The sequence below is a fragment of the Apus apus genome, chromosome 3, assembly GCF_020740795.1.
Source record: "Apus apus isolate bApuApu2 chromosome 3, bApuApu2.pri.cur, whole genome shotgun sequence".
In the NCBI taxonomy this organism is placed as follows: Eukaryota; Metazoa; Chordata; class Aves; order Apodiformes; family Apodidae; genus Apus; species Apus apus.
In genome coordinates, this window is record NC_067284.1 from 98,425,627 (window position 1) to 98,448,141 (window position 22,515).

A 22,515-nucleotide genomic window follows, 5' to 3' on the forward strand; every position below is an offset into this window, starting at 1 on the left:
ATTATCACTTAAGAATACATATAAGACAAATAGCTTTATCCTATTATGTCAGAAAAAATTGCAGCCTGCAGGCCTGATTCTCTGCTCCATTATGCCAGCTTTACGCTGGTGCAATTTTACTGAGCACTGATGAGCTCCACCAGACTAAAACCAGCACAACAGTATAAAGATGCAGAGTCTTCATCTTCCAGAGGATGGGAGATAAAGCTCCAAGGCCTTGTTGCATTAATAGTGGTGGCCCTAAGTACAGTCTCGATGAAAAGCAAATGGTATTTGTGTAGCAGTTTTGCTATAGCAGGTCCTGCTTTGGCTCTGTCAGGTTTCTATGGCACCATTCTGGGAGGTGGAGGTTACAAGAGGAACTGATGACTTGTTCCCACAGCTGTACTGGGCTGATGGCAATTTAGAGCAATGTCCCCCTCAACTCGGGGTCCATTTACCTCTCAGCCCCAGATAAAAGCATTTCACAGAGTGTTTGGAAGAAGATATGTCTGCAGTATCCATTCTGTTGTTTCCTTGTAAAGAAACAGCTGCTCAGAGTGAGGGGAAGAGGAAGCAAGAGAATGCAAAGCAGATGCCATGTGGTGCTTTGTAAGAGCAAAGACCCTTGCAAACTACTACCAGTTGTTTTGTTGTTTTGTTTTGTTAGTTTTTTTATTAGAGTCCTCAGAAGCACCTGAGGATGAGGAATATCTTGATTTGCAAAGCTGGTCCAGAAATTGTCCTGGTTTCCTAAGTTTCTCCAGGCCACCCATGCAGCCAGTGAGCTTGAAGAAGGAGGAGGAAATGGTCAAACCATTTTCCACCCACCTGGCTTATGTAGTTTCTTTGCTCATCTTCCAGTGTGTTATCAGGCTGATTTGGAAATAAAATCAAATTGAAATGGGGGGAAGGGAGTGAAGCCATACATTAATCCAAACAAATCAGACAAATTATTTATGTTATCTTTGCCTCTCTCCGGGAATAATGTCTGTCCTTTTATTCCAGCTTTTAACTGAATTATTTTTAAGTACTGATGCATGTGCGCTCTAAGCCTTTCAACACCTGCAATGACCCCAACTTGCCCATAAAGTCTTCTGTGGCACTTCGACAACAAGAGTAACTGAACAACACAGGCAGAAGGGAAGAATGACAAAGGCCATGTTAAGAAAAAAAACAAAATATGAATGACTAAAGTTATCTTAGCTGCTTAAAAAAATACGTGGAACAGAAACTAGAATACATTTAGGTATTTTTTTAGTAGGAATTTCTTTAGCACTCATCCCTGCAATATCTGATTACTCCATTCAGCAGACTTTCCGTTGCTCTCTCTGCTTTGTCCTAGCCCTATCTTAGGGCTGCAGAGCTCTTACAGACATCAGGAGCACTACTATTATCTGCAGTTTCCTGGGTGCAGCGCACATGTGATCCAAGAACATACTTCCTCTCCACTTCCCATCTCCCTAGATAACAGCGCTCTGCAGAATTCACTTAGTTACTATTCGGTGCTTCCAGAAACCCTGCTTTTATCCTTTACTGTGAGCTGGAGACTGGTGATACATGTAACTTAGTGTGATTCCATTTGATTTTATGAATTATCTGTTGGCTTTGTTGTGCACAGTTCTTGCATGCAGGGGGGAAAAAAAGAAAAAAAGAAAAATAACTCACCCAAGTGTAAGATAAGAAAGTAACTGAGCAAGGCTGCTTGGAAATGGCTTGATTTTTATCAGGGAAATAAGCATTCCCAAAAACGTTAGTTAAGCAGTAGCCTGTGCTGGTCCCTTTAAGGTTTTTCTCAATGAATAGATATTCTGTTCTATTATATATGTACATGAAACAGATTCGAGTACAAATAGGTGCTATTTAGTTCCAGATAGAAAATTACAGAACACTTAAATAGATTATGTTCCCAAATATATTGTAAGGCAGGTAAGCAACATGGATCTCACCACCTTTTTACTCTTCATCTGCTTTGTGCTCACTGACTCATGGTCTATAGCTCTAGTAGTAAATTAATGTCCAGGACCTGGGGCGACCTCATTAATATTTATGAATATGGAAAGGGCAAGTGTCAGAAGGACAGAGCCAGGCTCTTCTCAGTGATGTCCAATGACAGGACAAGGGGCAATGAGTGTGAGCTGGAGGGAAGGAGGTTCCATGTAAACATAAGAAGAAACTTCTTCCCTGTGAGGGTGAATGTGGGAAATGGTCCATCTTCTCTCCCCCCATATAAGATTAAACAATGTTATACCCGTATTTCTGTATAGCCCTTTCACAGTGCTCCTGCAGAACTTCTTATGATTAGTCATCCAGTTCAAACTAATTACCATGGCAAGAGAAGTTTTCCAAGTGCTTGCAGAGAAAACAGTCACTTTTCATGGGCTGTTTGCTGTCCTGACTTTTCAGGAGAGAAGCAAAACATACAGTAAAGGGGAACAAGGGATAGGCTGTAAGGAAACAAAACTAAGGAAATATTTTGATAGCAGAGGAAGTTGGCTAGTCAAAGGGTCCTTATCTGTGTACAATACTGTTTATTTCCCAGTTCATTTTACTATTGGATACTGGACATTAGATAGTGGATTTCTAAACAAGTTTTCCTAGCAGGCAGGACTGTGTTTATGGACCATTAAGCTGTTGCAGAATAATCACAGAATCACAGAATCTTAGGGGTTGGAAGGGACCTCGAAAGATCATCTAGTCCAACCCCCCTGCCAGAGCAGGATCACCCGGAGCACATCACACAGGAACACGTCCAGGCGCGTTTTGAATGTCTCCAGCAAAGGAGACTCCCCAACCTCCATGGGCAGCCTGTTCCAGTGCTCTGTCACTCTCACAGGAAAGAAGTTTTTTCTAATGTTTACATGGAACCTCCTATGTTCCAGTTTGCACCCATTGCCCCTTGTCCTATCACTAGATGTCACTGAAAAAAGCCTGGCTCTGTCCTCCTGACACTCACCCTTAACATATTTGTAAACATTGATGAGGTCACCCCTCAGTCTTCTCTTCTCCAAGCTAAAGAGACCCAGCTTCCTCAGCTTTTCCTCATAAGGGAGATGTTCATCAACTTTGTGGCTCTGTGCTGGACTCTTTCAAGCAGTTCCCTGTCCTTCTTGAACTGAGGGGCCCAGACTGGACACAATATTCCAGATGCAGCCTCACCAAGACAGAATAGAGGGGAAGGAGAACCTCCCTTGACCTGCTAACCACACCCTTTCTAATACACCCCAGGATGCCATTGGCCTTCTTGGCCACAAGGGCACACTGCTGGCTCATGGTCATCCTCCTGTCCACCAGGACCCCCAGGTCCCTTTCTCCTACACTGCTCTCCAGCAGGTCAGCCCCCAACCTTTACTGGTACGTGGGGTTGTTCTTCCCCAGACTCTACACTTGCCCTTTTTGAATTTCATCAAGTTTCTCCCCACCCAACTCTACAGCCTGTCCAGGTCTTGCTGAATGGCAGCACAGCCTTCTGGTGTGTCAGCCACTCATCCCAGTTTAGTGTCATCAGCAAACTTGCTTAGGGTACACTCTGCTCATCCAGGTCATTGATGAAAATACTGAACCGCACCGGTGCCAGTACCGACCCCTGAGGGACTCCACTAGTCACAGGCCTCCAACTAGATTCTGTCCCATTGACCACAACTCTCTGACTTCTTCCTTTCAACCAGTTCACAATCCATCTCACTACCTGATCGTAAGCATAAATAATAATAAGCATAAAGAGTGCATGAAATCAGTCCCTTCAGCAAAGCTCTGAAAGGCAGAGTTGCATCCTCACATGTACACATTTCACACACTCACACCCTGCCCTTTTGCACTGAAGGTATTTGTACATGCGACTTCCTTGTACTGAAGAAAGACTACATGTAAAGTACTCACTGAGCCAAGGGAAGGGCAACAATATTGCAAGTCAGCACAAAGGGAACCTCCGTAGGCAAGGGAGACATGAACTTCCAACAGCCATTTCAAGATAGAATTATGAAAAAAAAACAAAACCAAATGTTGGACATTCCTTATGCAGTCTTACCAGGTGGGAGAATGAGCAAGATATCCAATGCACACACCAACACGCCTACATCATTTATCTACCAATAATTCACTGGAAATCCACTAATATATTTTTTTAATTGTTAGTACCCTCATAGGGTTTATGAATAATAACAATTGACCAAGAACAATGGTGTTACTAAACTAGCATGTGCATATGGAGACAAAAGAAAAAATCCTAGCTAAGCAAAAAACCTGAGTTTCCATTACAGTCTGTTTTTCTACATCCTTCTGGTGGGCTACACAGTATATTGTTTGAGCAAAGAAAGGAATTTATTCCAACCCCTCAGGGTCAGTAATGCCAGACACCAGTTTCTTTTCACACCATTTCTGGGTTAGTTCCATCTCTGTCCAATTACATAGCAACATTAATTTTTTATCACAGTTATGGGGCTAAATTATGCATTTGGGAAGGACCACCCCTGTTACTGATGTGGCAAAACCTTTCTCAGAAATCTGTTGTGTGATCACAAATGGCACACAAATCTTGGAGGTCTTATTTCTAGGTAGCCTGGAGCTTAGATAACACTTTGCAACACTGTCTTCTCAGGGCTTGGAAAAATCCCAATCACTTAGTTTCAGGAACTCCACTTGTGAAGAAAAGTTGATTGTATTCACCTAGTAGCTTCAAGAGTGTTGTGGCAACTGGTTATTCAGTGTTTGCAAAAGGATCTGATAATAAAATGTGCTCCAGGCTGCTTGTGTCCTGTGCATAAAGCATTAGGCTATCTTAGTACAGCATGAAAAGACTGCCTATCTCCAGGGACTGTTTCCCCTAGATGTAATGCACACCTGTGCAATAAATGCCCAGAAAGCACAATTAGACTCTTGGGTTTTATGACTGCCTTGAAAGCACGTGGACACCCCAACACTGAGAAAAAACAAAGGCTTTCAGTAGGAAGAAGTATGTAGAGGTGTCATATATTTGTTTCCTGCTCCAGAAGTACTCAGAAGCTGTGGCTGGGATCTTCTGGAGACAAATCTTGCCACCCTTTGCTGTTCTCAGTTCAGAGACTCTACCCTTGAGGAGTCTGGTGCTGACACACTTGGCATTTCAGGCGTTGCTTCAAGCTGCCTCCATTAAACCAAACTTTGCTTGTGTCTGGAAAATGTGTTCAAACCACAGAGCTCCTCCTGAAACCATTCAGAACCATGTGGAGGGAGGTTCTTGGAAAGAAACACCACACAACATGCAACATATCTTTATATATCTCTATATATAGGTATTCATAAATCCTAATATTTATATATATGTAATTATTAACAATCCTCTTGAGAACTGAACAGAAGGAAAGCCTAACTTTTATAATGAAGTGAGTAACATACACTTGTGTAACAGATAGGTTATTTTCACTATGTGAGTCTGAGAGAGTGGGGGGAGAAAAAAAAAGCAAAACCCCAAGGGGTCCTAAACTGCTCAAGGGTTTTGAACACAAGCCAACATATAATATTTAAAGCTGGTGCTTTTCAAGAGCGTCCAAAGCACATACAATATGGAAGTTGAAATATACAGTCAAATCTTAACAGGTGTATTCAACAAATGTAGTTACTAACTGCACTGATGGGCAAGGAGGATTTTGCTGGAATTCTGTAAGGGAATTACTCTGATGGATCTGGAGGAGAGAACTCACCTGTCCTAGTGAGTTATTTTCTGGGTCTCTGCTGTACTCTCCCTTATAAACTTGTGCTGTATTTTTCTCCATCATTCCCACTTCCCAAAACAGTACGAGCAGCCCCTTTTTCTGTTCCCACCACCTCCACATCATTGTATCACTAACAGCTCTCTAAGGCCAGTTCTCCACTATCTCCAGCTCCTCTTCAGGTCTTTTACCTTTACTTATCTCAGCAGCTGAGCAGAAAGCAGTTTGTTTTGGGGCTTTTTCAGAAGCCCTGCAGAAATTGCTGTTTAGGCAGCCACCTTAATTAACACTAATTGGCCAATTGTTTCTCCTAAATCCCTTCAGAGCAAACAAACCAAATGGTGATGATTGCCTTTCAATCACTAACATCATTAATGTGGCCACTTCTGTGCCTCCTTAACAGATTTACAGTAAATGTGAGCACCTCTGAGGTCTCTTTCACTATATATGTTTGAAAATGATTGAAGTTCAAAAGGTATTGCAGGTAGCAGGACTGATGATGAGGAAAACTTGACAGCAGTTCCCAGAATTCTTGTTTCCTTAGGAACCAGACTGAAAGCAAATTAGAAATGTTAAAAAACGCCAAACCATCTCACCTGTGCTTTGTGGTTAACAGCCTTGTTTTTCATGCTGTTGTTGCTATGGGTTTACAGTTATTGTGTATTTCACAACATAATAGTTCCAAAGAGGGTTAGTGCCAAGAGATAAGAGGTAGGTCTGTTGTCACATCATCTTCCATGTAATCCAAGGGTTATAATTCTGTGCTCTAATTGATACTGACTTCAAACTCCTCCATCGCAAATTCACATGCTTAACTGACTCTTGGTGAAGAGAAAGACAAGAAATGTGTGCTGGTCAGCCCTAGCCCCTGAGAGCCACCAGCAGAGTTCAGTCCTGCTGAATCCAGAAATGTTTTTACTCAGCATCTCTTACTGCAGCCCATTCTTCCTCCCTGCTCCCAACAAGGAAGCCAAGTTTTCCTCTCATTCACACAATCCAGACCGATAAGAAAAACACACCCTATGTCGACTTGTCCTTGCTTTGTCTTCTGTCTCTCAAAGCAGTGTGTGCTTGGCTCCAGCCCTTGCTCTCTCTGGCCAGGCATTGTACTTTCCTAAAGCCTCTCCATGTGTGTCTGGTGCTCTCGAAGCCCAGGGTGGAACACAGTGGCAGTGACCTGCCTTCTCACAGAAGTCTTACCAAAAATAATTAATAATTTTATATGCTTAAGAGTTATTTTAAAACTACTGTCTCCCAGGTCACAGAATCACAGAATTGTCAGAGTTGGAAGGGACCTCTAGAGTTCATCTAGTCCAACCCTCTCACTAAAGCAGGATCCCCTAGAGCACATTACTCAGGACTGCATCCAGGTGTATCTTCAGAGAAGGGGATCCCACAACCTCCCTGAGCAGCCTGTTCCAGTGCTTTGTCATTCTCACAGTGAAGACATTTTTTCTCATATTTAAATGGAACTTCCTATGTTCCAGCTTGTGCCTATTGCCCCTTGTCCTGTCATTGGGAACTATTGAAAGGAGTCTGGCTCCATCCTTTTTGCACCCACCCTTTAGATACTTGTAGGCATTAATAAGGTCTCCTCTCAGCAATCTCTTCTCCAGGCTAAAGAGCCTCTCACCAGCAAGCCCTCAAAGTGGCCTGAGATGCTCACCCAGCCTTGGGGTAGCCCTGCTGGAATGTCAAAGATGTAGTAGTGATGCTAATTTCTACCCTGTCAATGAAGACAAGCAAGCTTTGCCCTCATGGCAGTGTTGATCTTTTCAGAAAGGTGCAAAAAACTAGCTTCTCCTAAAGGAAATTTGTTCATATTCTTCTCTCCAAGGAAGTGTATATTTGGCGTCTTTAAACCAGGACAATATGTCAGAAGGAAAACCCCAGAACAGACATTTAACCTAGAATACATGGTCAAGAGTTAAAAAATATGAACTGGATGCCTGTAATCTGGTTATTCAAAGTTTTCTAATTGACAGGGGGATGAGGCAATGAATGATTAGAACAGCAAAGGAGACAAAAACCTGGTAAATTAAGCTTAGTGAACATAAGGGGAAGATAAAAGGCAGTTGTGTGCCAAAGGTCTGTGGCTGGTGACCTTCCTGCCTAAACTCTTGAGGACTGCTCTCATACTGATTCCTTCTCCTGACCCAAGACACTGAAGGGGCAATTAGCTAGCAAGTGTGGGCTGTGAGTCATCCCATGTAAAACTACCCCCTTCATATGGAGACTGATGTGCAAAAAGCATTACAGTGTCACCTAATGCAAGTGGTGGGTGCCATGAAATGTCATCTTTGCCATGTTCACAGGCCTTCATTTGTGGTCCTAAGTGTGACCCACGGCTGCTGCTCAGGATGTGCTCTAATTACAGCACTGGCTGAAGATTCCAGCTTGCCCCTATTTTCCTACCAAACACTCCTCTTTGAAACCACTGTCAGCCCATGTCTTCCACCAGCTGCTTCAGCTAGGAAGTCCTTGTGCTGGCAAGGACTTCAGCAAACTTCCTACCAGAATTATTCACATTCCCCTTTTCCTCTGAAAATCAAAAAGAAAGTAAGTATTTAGCCTTCATAGTGATGAAAACCCCTATAAAACCCCCAAGAAGGAAGGAAGACAACTGAACCAGCCAGTCCATTTTTGCCAGCCCTCAAAAGGCCTAAAATAATATCTACAGCATGAACATAAAATGGAGGAATGGGAAAATTCAATCTGTTTTAATTCTGGATCGCACGGTATAAATCAGTAAAAGTTACATTCCTGGGTCACGCACAACTAGACCCTTGTGGTTGTACCCCATGATTGTCTGCGTGTCCTGCAAAGCAACAGCACAGACTAGCATCACCCTTTTAAAGCCTCTGTTCCTCATCAGGACTTAATTATGAGAAATCTGCCTGCTGCAGAAACTTGTGGTCTGGGATTCAGTCTTATGTAAAGGGACACCAGCCTGCCTCTCAGGCACGTAATGCTGACCCTTTTCTCTGCTCAAGCACTCTTCTGGAGAAACTGCTGGCAAACAAAGAAATAAGTCACTGCTGGGCAGCTCCATGAGTCCAAGTGCTACAGTACATAGGAAAGAGCAATAGCAAAATTTTCCTGTTCCAGGAAAAAGTTCAGTCATGTGTACTAGGTAAAGCTAGGACACATGACATATCTAGAAGACCTTCTAGACCTTTAATATGTGCAGTCTTACACCTCTTGACCTACGTCTGTACCTTGCCAGGTTATTTTGTTTTGGTTTGGGTTGTGTTTTGTTTTTTTTTACTTTTCTAAGTAACCATTAGCTTTCAAGATGTATACTGGCTTCTACATCACATGTACTAGTGGTCAGAGTTTGCATGACACTTCCCTCCTTCTTTAAATTTCACATGCTAATAATGTTCAGAGACAGTTAATGTTTGGATAAGAGGCCTCCAAAGAAATTCTGTGTGTGTGCACCAAGGCTTATGTTGGCAGTCAAGTTACATGGATGACATGTTGGTTCAGGACAACACAAGGGCACAAGCTTCACTCTATTAAGCCCTGGAACCTAATTAGAACACACCCTTTTTCTTGAGCCAGCAGTGAACCAATGAAAAACCAAGGCATAACTGCCTGGCTCTGCTGTGGCTGTGACAACTGGGACAGACAGGAAGGGGGAAGAAAGCCATGGAAATGAGTGATAGTATTGTATGTTTGTACTGTGCCTCGAAGTTCATGCCAAAAATCTGAGCCAGATAGTGTTGGTTGTATGAAGAAGTGAGACCTTGTTCTAGTTAGTTTACAAATCCATGTCTATATGAAGAAAGCATTGATTATGCATTTTAAACTAATATGTTAAACATGCTTTGGCACCTATTGAGAACTCAAGGAAAACTAATCTGCAACATTAGTCAAATGACATTGCTTATATACTTTCTTTACAGATAATAAACACAGCTATGAAATCGCAGGGAGGAAAGTACAAACGCAAAGTTCTTTTGAACAGCATGCTTATTTTATAAAGTTAATGTATTAAAAAATATCATCTTACTGTATAGTAAGTCTACCTCCTCACTCAATTTGCAGTCATGTCTGCTGCTACGAAGGGAGAAAGGGGAGATTGCTCTTTTCTTTTTCCTAGTAGTAAGGGGCTAATACATTCACAGGAGAACTGGATTTATACACAGTCCACTGTAACAACAGGAATCAATAGGAGAAGAAGAAAATACTAGAATGGAGTGCAGAAACTAAATGCTGATACTTAAATGAAGAGACCACAGTCCCTTTTAGGAACTGTCTTGTAGCTTGGCATGTGCTAATACAACAAGGCAAGTGGAGAGTCTGCCAACACCCTGCCCTGGAAGATAAGATATGTTGTGACTACAGTATCTTTCATGCCAGTGATGGTATCAATGCCAGCAGAAACGTTGGTATCATTTTGTTTAGGAGAGGTTGTGTCAGCAGCCCTGGTGGTTATGCCACTTCTGACTTGAAAACTGATAATGTCAAAATGTGATAAAAGCTTGAGAAAGACTTTGATATGGAATCCCACCAGTCATGTCCCCATCAATGTTTTGAGAATGTAAGTACATGCTAAAACCCAAAGTTTTTGGTAGCTCTAAGTGAAATTAGCATCTGGAAGGAGCTAAGGGGCCCACCTTTGCCTCGTACACAGAGAGCATTTAAGAAGAGTTTTTGATAACTGTGAAATTAGGCACAGCTTTGTGTTTTCCAGAGGTTGCTGTTTCCTTATCTTCTCCATTGGTGCCTAACAGGGCAAACAGCCTTTTCCAGAGGATGTACTCAAGTCATGGTTATTCCTGAAAATGAAAATTATCCTCTTTGGGCTTAAGATGAATCTGATTTAATTAAATACAAAACAGCCTTGGCTTTATAGGCTTCAGGCAAGGGCTTCTGAGGGTGGTTTGACATGCAGAAAGCTGCTCACATCCCAGAATGGCCTGGGAGTGCTTGTCTGTTGTAGACTTTGGCCAGGGCATTATCAGTGCAGGTGACAGGAGTTTGAGGAGAGGAGGACCTGATGGGTTTACCAGCCTCTCCTGCCTGTGGGATGACATACCAGGTTGGAGACTTCATGCAGGGGGCTCCTGAGAGGTTCCATGCATACTTCCCTCTGCACTGCTCCCTGACTGATGCAGTGGCTAAAGGACAGAGAAAACATTTTTGCTTTTTTGTATTGCTTGCATGCATTTTACAGCTAGGGACACCGAAATACGAGAATGATGGTAAGCTAAGCCACGCATGCAGCAGGGTGAGTGCAGTAGAGGATTTATGTTTGCAGAAACTGCAAGAGATTTTAGATGAAGTTCAGCAGAAATTAGCCCGTTTATTCATTATTTTAAAGAGCACAATGTAATTTCTTCAATTTTCACTGTCAATGCAAAGAAGTGGCTTTGTCTTGCAGTGATATATTCCTGGATACCTACTCCTGTGGAAAATATTCACTGAGAATAATCACAGAATCACGGAATCTTAGGGGTTGGAAGGAAACTCAAAAGATGATTTAGTCCAACCCCCCTGCCAGAGCAGGATCATCTAGAACACATCACACAGGAACACGTCCAGGTGGGTTTTGAATGTCTCCAGTGAAGGAGACTCCACAACCTCTCTGGGCAGCTTGTTCCAGTGGCATGGCCATGAGCCTTTGAAGTCAGTCTCACATGGGGGCATGAAGGAGTTTTAGGGACCTTGGATCTTTGCCGCTCATTTTCTTTTCAAGTCCGTCAGCTTCCTTTTACCATTCTAGATTTTTCTGCTGTCTTTAAAGTGATAAAGCTGCAGAACAGCTCCCTATTTTAATTTTTTTTATTATTTTTTTTTTTTTAGGATGGATAACTGTAGTTCTTTACCTGTACCTTGACATCTTGATATTCTGACTTAAACTGTACTTCAGCTGTTGAACAACACATAACTTCTCTTTTAGTAAGCAGTAAAAACTGCTTGGTAAGTGTGCCAGTCTTTTCTTTTTTTCTCTCAGATTGTCCCAGCTCAAGTTCTTCTAGCTTAGAAGATCTGCAGATGTTACTCACCAGGCCTTGCAACCCCACAGCTAGGTCAGCTCCAGTCACTTTCCACACCTGCACTGGAACTGGTGGGTGTTCTGAGTTTTGGATGTGCTTTGAATGGCCTTGCATTAATGCTGAGAGCTTCTGGCTGGTAAAGCCCAGACCCACTGATGGCAATGAGACCAGTGCAGGTATCAGTACAGGCCTGGCAGATGTTGAGCATGGCTCTAATGAAACTGTTGTCTAAGTTTTATGTCCTTATCTGTTTTCCTCTGTGTATACTTATGTTTGGATCAAATAATTAATTTTCTCTTTCTGGATTTTTGTGTAATTTACTTTTGTAATGGTATTTTTCCTTAAAAGTTTCAATGCATAAGCTCAAAACTTTAAGTGTATAATTGTATCTATATAGTATACAGAAAGTGATAAATATGTTTACATAATTCATTTTTGATGGGTAAAAATACAAAAAAGAGGAAGTTTTTACAAAAAGAAGTTGGAAATTATAAAGGAGTTAACACAGCATCCCACTCACACACTGTTTTGAAGTTTTACAATGCTCTGTCAGCTTTGGACATCTCATATTTTAATATTTTAAAAACATTTTGAGCCTGAATATATGTTTGCAGCAAATAATGCTGATATTACAATCCTTCGTAGCAGTTTTATTAGCAAGGCTAATTTTCTTTATGTGCCAGCATCATCAATTATTCCAATTCGACTTTTTCGATCACCTTTGTTAATACAGATGCATGAAGGCCGGCCAGTAGAGGGGGCACAGAAGCCAAAATGTTAATTTGGCTACATACCGGAGATAGGTATTTTTGTCTAAGTGGTTCGTGTGTGTGAGTGTGCATGTGTGTGCATGCAAGAAGTAGAAGAGAAACATTTTAATATTCTTTAATTTACCTTTACTAATTTACTCTCAGTGAAAACATGTTCTGTCTTAATTACAGACAAATACTCTTGGAGACTGTTGAAAGATTGTTGAAATTAAGTATGTTGAAAGAAAGTGTATTTGCAGAGGATTTATAGCATTGGCCATTTGATGAGCTACTTCATGTATATAATTTTCCAATAACAGAGCTATAAGTTGTCTGCACACTTCCATAATGTATTGATGAGAACAACAGGTGGGATAGAAGGGATCCCAAATACTTACTGAGCTCCAGGCTCCTGACCGGCTGAACACCATGAGTTCATGAGCTGAAATTTAGGGAATGGTCAGCTCCAGAATATGAACCCCTTGTTCTGCGGATGTGGGGGTTCCAGAACTCCCCATGGGAACAGGCAGAGGTAGACCAAATGATGACCAGCAGCCACAGCCGGATGGGACAAAGGTGGCTGCTGGTGAGCAGAGAACAAAAGTAAAGCAGATGCCCAGAGCCAGACATACAGGGAGGTCAGGAGGGGACAGATAAAGGATTTCATTACTTTAAAAGGGAGAGAGAGACACTTGGAGGACAAGCAGGAACACCAACCATCAAGAGAAAATCCATGCAAGCACTGACGGTCAGACACACTGCTCCACAGCAGACCAAAGTGAGTAGGATTAAAGAAGTTAAGATCGAAGAAACATCTAATGCAATGGTTCCTTGAGAGGGAAAAACAAGGAATACAGGGGGCAAAAGGGGGAACTGAATATTCTTACAAAAATAGCTCTTCATTGTGTAACTTGGCAACCTGGAGTGCAGGAGGAAGAGCCACAGATGGCGTTTGTTAAAGCCTGCTTAGTCAGGAGACTGTCAGGTGAAGGCCCATCGGAAGTCCTTTGGTAATCTCACATGAGAATTAAGCTCTGAACAGCAAACTTCGAGTCCACAAGAAGAACCAAACTGTCTTAAAAGACCAGGATGATGCTATCTCTATTTTGGTTTTGACCCATCTCTTTTTCCTGCCAAATTCTCATTGACTTCAATAGAAGTTTTACTCGAGTGAGTCATGAAGTAAGGACTGTGCCTGAGACTGCAAAACATCATGATGTGTGAGTCTGCAAGGGATATACTATTTCGTGATGTTTTCAAGAACTTTAATGGTGGTTTTAAGAGTAAATATACAGGATGTAGCATTTGATTGTGAAACTAGCTTTAAACAATAATAACAGCAGATGAAAGTTTTGGGTATGACTCTTCCTTGTGTCTCTTTCGATAGGCAACTTGTTCAGCTCTTTGAAAATGTAAAGATTTTCCTCCCTGGAGTACACTACAAACTGGATTTACTACCACTATGAGTTTACTATAAACTTAATCTATTAGAATGGAACAAAGGTGGAGGACTCAGTGGGGCAATAATGCCTCCAGCACCACTTTTCCAGTGCTACCATCACAGATACTAGAATTTTTTATTATATTGAATTTGTTTTTAAATCCCTGGTTCGAGAGGTCATTTGAATATGAGACAATTTCAAGCTTCCATGTCTTTTAAAAATTTAGTAGTTAGCTCTCCTAGTAAATTGGAAACACAACCCTGGCATGACCCTGAAAGTTCAAGAGCTAGCTGTTGAAGAACAAATAGGTGCCAGTGAGAGAAGGTGATCTGGAACAGGATGAATACCCCAATCCCAAAGCACATGTCCTAATTACATAACAGAGACCCCTTTCCGGGGAGACATTGCTGAAACCACTGGGAGGTGCTGCTCATTTTAGTCTTAAAACTATTTAGTGCTTTGTATTTGAAGAGTTCATGTCACTGTACAGGTTTCTTCATTAAAATGTCACAATTGCAGTTGACTAAGCTTGTTTGTAGGGCAGGAGTGCTGGCAATATCCCTCACTGACTTAAGTGACCTACCACAGACAGGTGTTTTTTTCTGACACTTGTTGGTGAGAAGAGTCTCCTCTCCTGACAGACTATGATTCTGATGACTCCATCTCTCACAGGATTATAGAAATTAAATTGCAGGCACAAAGCCAGCAGAAAACTTCAACTAACATAGTGTATTGTCTCAGAAGCTGAGACTACCATGAATATCTGTCCTCTGTTTCTCACTTCAGCCTCCCATAGAGATTCACTTCCACTCACTTTTCCCACTCTGAAGCAATGGACCTCTCTGCAGAGAGCATAGAGCCTGCCTGGGGAGGAAACAAAACTTTTAAGGCTGGCTGTGGCATGGACTAGCTGAGGAATATAGGACCACCACAACATTCACCACACTGTCCTCCACTGTGAAGAACATTTTTTGATCTAGTCTTTTGATAGAAAATAATTGTTCCTTTACTCTCTTGCATTTCTCCCATTACACATGCTGGGTGAACAATCTGGAGGGGGTGACTGGAAGTCAAGTCTCTTTGCAGGATTAGAACTCACGGATGCACAGTAGAGCAGAGAAAAATGACTTTTAGTAGGTATTTTTTACATTGCAGACCAGGAAACAAAACCAACTCAAACCAAACAAAAATTGTCCAGAGAAAAAAAAAATCCCAACAATTGACTATCCTAAAATAAAGCCCTTCTTCCCAAGCTCAGAGCTGCCCTGGAGAGAGAACAACAGTGCTCACAACACAACAAAAATTAATTATGTAATAGAACATGCAAGTGAACTGTGCTTGCCCAGTGCAATAATAGTAATAAATACATCAGAAGAACTGAGCGCAGGAGGTAATTGCAGGCGATGTGTCTGCTCCTCTGTGCTCCTAGCCTCGGCGGCGCGGGGGCCGCGGCCTCTCCCGGCTTTCCTGAACAGCTGCGAGAATCGCAACTGCGATGCTAGAGCCGTTCCCTTTGCAGCTCCTTCTGTGGAGCGCCTCTTGGAAGAGCTCTCCCAGGTGGCTTCTCTTCCTTTAATAACCTGTGCTAGGGAAAACCCAAGAGGCGTGAGGTTCCTCTTGGGTTTAATTTCTCCTGTTGCTGTATTCACCGGGTAGGTAACTTGCAGTAATTTTGTAAAACGAAGACTAAAACCCGGGGGGGTTGCTCTTGCAAGCAGGGGAGGATAGGGCGGCGATGCCTGGATACTGAACTATTTGCCTGCCCTTGCCGGGACCCCGTGGGTACAGGTGGGCACCCCCAGCCCCTTTCAGGGCAGCACCCAGGCGGGCACATCTGCCAGCCCTACTTGCAGCCCCTGCCGCTCGGCTCGGATGTGCCCGCCCGGGCTGGAGGAGCCGCGGGGCGGGGTCAGGCCGCTGCCCGGGCCGCCGCCGCCCCCGACGGGAGGGAGGGAACAGAGGAGGCGGGCGGGGGAAGCGCCGCCGTCGATGCGAGGGGCGAAGTAGGGGCAGAAAGTTCCCCGCTGGGAGCCGGGCGTGCTGCGGTGGACGCGGGACAAAGTCCTCGGGACTGCGGCGCTCCGCACCCGCGGACAGGTAAGGGGGGGAGGCCGCGTTGGCAGCCCCTGACAAGGACTACCGTGTGTGTGTGTCGGTCTGTGTTCGGTGAAACCTGTCCTCTGCTCTTCATCTGTGCGGGCGGGAGCGAGCGACGCCGCGGAACTGGGTCTGGCTCCGCGGGCTTTCGGTGCCCTGCCCGGTGGGTCCCGCCGCCGGGGCTAAGCAGTCTCCTGCCCGGCTCCGCGGGGCGCGGCCGCTCCGGCATCTGGCTCCTCTGAACAAAGAGCCGCGGCCGCGCAGGGTTCTGCGCTCCGCGGGGGAGCCTGCCCTGAGCAGCCTACGGGGGTGACCCGCCGGAGTCCGGCGGCGAGGGGGCCGGGCCGGGCTGCTGGCGCCGGGCAGCGGGGCTGCTGGGGTCCCCGGCTCCGGGCGCTCTCCCCGCCCCAGCTGCGGGGGCCGGTGCCCAGCAGCGAGACGCGGGCACCGCGGCTCCTCCAGAGCCCCGGCAGTGAGTCTGGGACTGGCACATGCGTGAGTGCCTGGGCCCGGCTCTTCAGTGAGGATTTGCTGGGAAACCTGGCTCCGTCAGAGGTAGTCGTTGCAACACAGGGCTCAGCAGTTTTGAGAAAACACGGATCAAAAATGGAGCAAAATGAAAAGATTTGCTGTCGTCGCTCTTGGTTTAAAGATAATTGGGGGATGCGCTTTCAAAGTAAGAGGTACAGAGGGAAATCGTGTAGTTTACAGTGACAATTTTTAAAAACTACTTGCAGAAGTAGTTTTAAGTCTGGTGAAGATGGCTTGATGAAGATGAATTTTAATAACGTGGAGTAAGTTTTGCCTACTTTTTGTATGTGTGCAGGACTCTAGTAATTTTCCCAAGAGAACTGTGTGTATGAATCCAAGGGTGCCAGGCTGAGATCCCAACACACCCAGCACTCCCGCTGAAATTAATTTAACGCTGTAAATTAACAGTGGGATTAATGGTAATTTTCTTTAATCTGCTTTCAGTAAGGCTATACAAGAAAATCCCATTGGAACCGTTGGGATCTTTGTGTATGCAAAGAATGTGAAAGGAAACCAGTACTTTGTATGACCTTTTTTATCTAGCTTAACTTCCAGTAATGTCCTTTTATGATGTTGACATGAGTGAAACTTAAGCTCCTACAAGTATTCTCTGTGTATTTGAGTTTGCTACTTTGAGTGGGCCCTCTGGGAGACACTGGCTGGTCCTAGAGAGGATTTGCTGCCTGTAGTTGGAAGTACAGGCATCTTGTTCGGGATGCTTTGGTGCTAGGATGAGCTGCTGTGGTCCCATCACACTCTCTCCCGTTTTGCCAGTTCATCTGATCCACCTCTAGGAGCCAATGTAGCAAAAACCTTACCCAGCCTCAGTATTTTTTTGCAGGAATTTTTTGCTGGTTGGCTTCCCAGAGGGAAGGAAGGTCTGCTGATCCTCAGTGCCACGCAGGGAGATGCAGGGAGGACCACCCTCATTGCACCACTGTCAGTCAGATGAGTGTAGCAGGGCTGAAACTACAGCGTTGGATTATGGTTGTACTTTGGGCAGTTTAAGCTGGCATATCCTGGTGTCACCCTGGCAGCCCCTGCCTACCTCTGCCTCTTTTCTACTTTAATAGCAGCACAAATGCTTATGCTGCCCTGCGGTGAACTAGGTCTAGGCACTGAGCAAGAACCAGATTTAATTTTAACCTGGATCACTTCCATTGTTTGGTTCACTGGGGGGTTAGAAGAGAAAAGAGGATGTGAGGAAGGTAGGGCAACTTTTAGGAGCTGGCAGAATTTGATCTCATTGCCAAAAGTACCTGTGGAGCTGCAGTGACTGTAGGTGCTTACAGCTGCCCCCCCCCGCCCCGCTTCCTTCCCTCCTCCAGGAGCCTTGTCCAGTGGTTCTGTGTGTAGCCATGGGAGGCTTCTCTCCCTGGGTAAAAATGAGCCTTTGGAAATTAATCCATCAAGCATAATGGAGTAATTTGTACCAGAAAAATTAAGCAAGTGCACAAGTGTTTGCGTAATTGTTGCTTTGAACAACAGTAAACACCACAGATAGCACAGCACAATGTGCAGGGGTTTATAAAATGTGTGTGTGTTTGTAAGCTCTTACAGGTTTTTGCTGTTCACAGTGTGTCTGTCTAGCCCTAAATGCAGAGAGTGAGCCAGAAGTTTTATGGTCTTTCATGACACTTGTAGTAGTAAGTAATTATCACATGGGCTTGTGACAGCAATGGGTGATGGCCCACTGGTTGATATAAGCTGTGTGTGTTTCTCAATCTTGGAGCTGGTTAAAAAGTAGAAAAGTAGAAACTGGTTCCCAGCAGCAAAGTCCTTGCTCCAGCCAAAGATGGGGATTCCAGCGTTTCTCTCCCTTGTTTACACCATCCTAACACACTGCTTGTGCTGGCTTTAGTGGGTGTGAGTCAGATCAGGTCACTAGTTGGGTAGAAAATTAGTTCTCACCAGAGAGAAAACCATCCTTATGCTGACTGAGCTGCTTCTGTTTCAATGCTTGTGGTAAGGTGGCCTGATGACAGGAGGTGGAAATCCATGGCCAGATATGGAGAGTACGGGGAGACCGCCCCTTTTAATGGCAGTGCAGTTTTAGATAATGTTGATAGCGCAGTTGCTCTTTCCATTCCCCTTATTGCAATCCCTTGAAAAGCTGGAAAAATGTATTCATTTGGTGCTGAGGTTCTGGGGAGCACTCGCTGTCTCATGTTAGATCCCTACCGTAAGTATTCTGACTATCTGGATGTAATAACTGCTGCTGCAAGTGCAAATGATAATTAGTTCTTGTTACTGGTTGCCTATGAAAGACACATTGGCCATATGTTAGCATAGGCTTGACAGTACTGAAATACGGTATTTGGGCATTCTTTCCCTTGGGTCATGGTGCAGCTTGTCATGGGGTGACTATGAGCTGGTTAAAGGACTCATTTTTGTTTGTTTTTGATAGCAGATGTGCTTCCAAAACATGCATTTGATAGCCAGATCTGAGCTCTTCCATTCTCAGCTGATGGTCTTAACCACCAAACACTGACTCACCTTCAGTCAGATGCCTGCAGAGGGTGATATGGTTGCCCTTGCCCACTAACTCTGCACTGGTGAGTTCCCTGAGCTGTCTGCTTGCATTTGCAGTGACAAATTGAATTCTGATCTTGTGTTTGATAATGCATAGGCACAGCAATAAGGATTCTTCATGCTGCTGTGAAACACCCTTGTAGATTGGCAGGGTTGCTGTACCATTTAGAGCCAAAGACAAGATTCTGACTGCCAAAGTGATCTGAAAATGGAATAATGATAATATAATGGAATAGAAAAGTTGTAGGTGTTTGCATATACTGTCAAATTCTCTGTAGGATTTTCTTCCCCCCCCTCTGTAAACTTGATTGCAGGGCCACAAAGTAGTGCCCTGGAAAAGTTTGGACAAATGCTACCAATGAGATTATATAATACAATAGCAAAGGAATTTATTGTGAAGCCTGTTCTTGACTCAATGACAAAAAATTCTCCCTGGTGGATTGTGGATAGTTTATAGCTTCCTCTCCCCTTCCAAAAGCGCATGTGTCGTATTGTGTAACCACAGAAGTATATGCTTACTTCTCCTCAGCAAATGATTTGCGAGACCTTTAATAGCAGTTGTAAAGCTTGTAGTTTGGTGCTTGGGTCAGCATAGATGAAGATAGGTTTTACTGTCTGTGGAAATTAAAATATGAGCACTTTTCTGGGCTTTGTTTCTATTTCTTGTGGGCTGTGATTAAGTATTGGAGTGTCTGATTCTAGAAGTGCTCCCACTGTCTGTAGACATTGAAATGACAATTCCCTAGGTGATCTCATTTCCTCCTTTGTCCCTTCAGAATTGTCTATTCCTTTGTTTATTTTAAAATAAATTATTTGAAAAAGAGCAATAAAGTAAGAGTAATAAATGATTGTGTGGATTTTTTTTTTAATCCCATTTACCACTGAGTCAAATGTGCTATGACAGGCAGTTTGCAAATCAAGTAGGTGATACTGAGAAGACTTAACATTTTTGAGGTCATAGGGAAGATCACAGCAAAGGAAACAAGTTTGCTTTGCTTTAGGTGTAATTCCTATCACTTATCTTGATTTTTCATTCCTTTCATGTTTTGTCTAGTTTGAGTTTTCTTCTTTAGTGTAGGGTATGTTATTTCTAGGATGTATATACTTACATCCCAAACATCAGGGAGGCATGTTTCTCAGCAAACAGAAGTAGTGTCATTCCAAGGGATGAAGGGTGAGAATGAAACCCTCACCAGCTGCTCACCTGCTTAGGAAACAGTGTCTTCTCTGTTGTGGGCACTTGGTACTTTGCTGTTGGGACTGCGTCAGCTTGTGCACAATGGAGTAGCACTCTGGTTCCTCTTAGCTCACCTGTGAGCTCCTTTTCTCTGTGTGATGCTCTGACTGTGGCTGGATGAGAGCCATGGGGTTACTCTCAAACTTGGTGGTGATGAATAAACTCTGCTGTGACATGCCAGCGTGCCAGTGATCCGAGGAGGGCCTTGACTTGAAGGTAGTTGGAGGCCCCCTGGCTGCCTTGTCGGCTGGTTGTGCTGTGTCATTTGTTAATGTGGCTTCCTATTTGCCGGGCTGCATCTTAATGGAGTTCTTCAACCACGCTAACTGATTGTGATAACTTTTGCCTGTCTAGACAGGGCCTTACTGTGTCTTATTAGATCCCGGCCTTGTGGCGTGCATTGCTGCCTGTTTCTTATAAATGTGATGAAGGAAAGAAAAGTGCATGTTAATAGTGCTGTTTTTTTGCTTTGCAGTGTTAGTATAAAGTGTTTATAGATGTTTACTTTTTGCCTGGAGGAAAATAGTTTTAGTCAAATGTTTCTAGGATGCAATTTAGAAGTGAACTTATCTCCACTTAGGAAGGAGAAGACAAACGTTCTCTTTGAGGATATTAATTGGAGCTTCACTGAAGTCAGTTGCAGAAGTTTGTTGCTCACTCAAGTCAGTAACTTTTTCTTATGTGTGTAAAGAAATTAATTTCTCTGAATCATTAATAAAAATGAAAAGCAAGAAAACTGTTCTTGGTGCTTATTTTTTTTTCCATACTGCTTTGTGGAAGTGTAGTAAGTTGAATAGTTGAATTTTGTCACTGTCAATATTTAAGCAATGTAGAGGAAGGAAAGTTTGTAGAAGAAAATTTTCTACTGTAGTTTTTCTTTTAATTGGTATTGGGTTTTAGAGAAACCAGTCTTTATGAAGTATGGAGTTTGAGATAAATTTGAGGTGGCACTAGGATCCATCTTGTCTTTTTTCTCTCATGTCTTCCACTAAAGAAGAGACTCAGATTTCAAAGTCTCTTAAGTAAAAAAGGAAAACCATCTTGGGAGCAGAAATTAACTTAGAGTTTTTATTTGAAAAGTAAATCAGAAGGCAGTGCAAACGTGCATGCTTTTCAGTAGCTCTTGTTAGTGTTTTAAACTCCGTGTCATGGTAACAGCTGCTTCTGTTTTCCTTGAACTGCTAGGATGGATTTAGACTTAGAGAAGAGAGGAAATACGTCAAAGAAGTTAGCAAACCCTTCTGGTGTATTGCAGGAATGGGAAGTAAGACTACATTTTCTGGAGCTGGGAAAAGCAGTTGCAGCTTAGCTAGTGTGCAGTGCCTGCCCAGAGGAAATTCCTACTTTATAGTGAGAGAGTGGCCAAGGACTAGAGCATATTATTCTAATTAAATCACTTAGATTGCATCATCTTAATCTGAAAGGCTCTGTGCATCTTCTCTGAATATAAAAATGAGAGTTATAGACATATTCTGCAGGGACACTGTAAAGAGTTTTGATACTTGCATGCCAATATGATTTCTTCAGTTGGTGCTGTGAAGTTTAAATCACTGGTTTCTTTTGGTATTAGTCACTTGAAAATGCTCTTAAAAATGGTATCTCTTCAGAAGTAGAAGGCGTGCTCATGCACGTTAACCACGTGTGGAATGAGCTTCCTTTAGGAAGCACCACGGCATCAGTGAAATAGCTTTTAGAAGGAAACTTTGAATGCAGCTCTATAAAAGCAGGGCATTCACTTCTCATTCTAGTTCAAGAAACCAGTCTACTGCAGAAAGACTGAGTCCTGGGTCTGGAGCTGATGCTGGTGTAGCCATGGTCCCACCATGGATCATTGTTTTAGGCCAGTTGATGCAAATTTTATTTTGATTACTCATAAATGTGACCTGCCCATGGATACAGAGAGATCACACTTTAACATGGTAGTGGTGCCTATAATTGTTGTGATTTCTAATATAACTATATCGCAATTTTACTGTGAGATACTTGGCAGTGTTAACTCCCTTTAATTAACTTGTGTGATCATTGTATATATGACAGCAGAAAGAAGAGAAACTTGAACCATTAAGATACCATTGTTTGGAATACAAAGCTTATTAAGTAATTATAAGCTTTCAAGCTTCACCAACTGACTGCAAGGCATCTTGTAAATTATTTTAACAGTTTCTTTTTTCAAACTTTTTTTTTCTGTGGTTTTAAACCAACAGGCCTGGTTTATTTGAACTAAAAATATATATTATAGATTTTCCCCTTTATCAG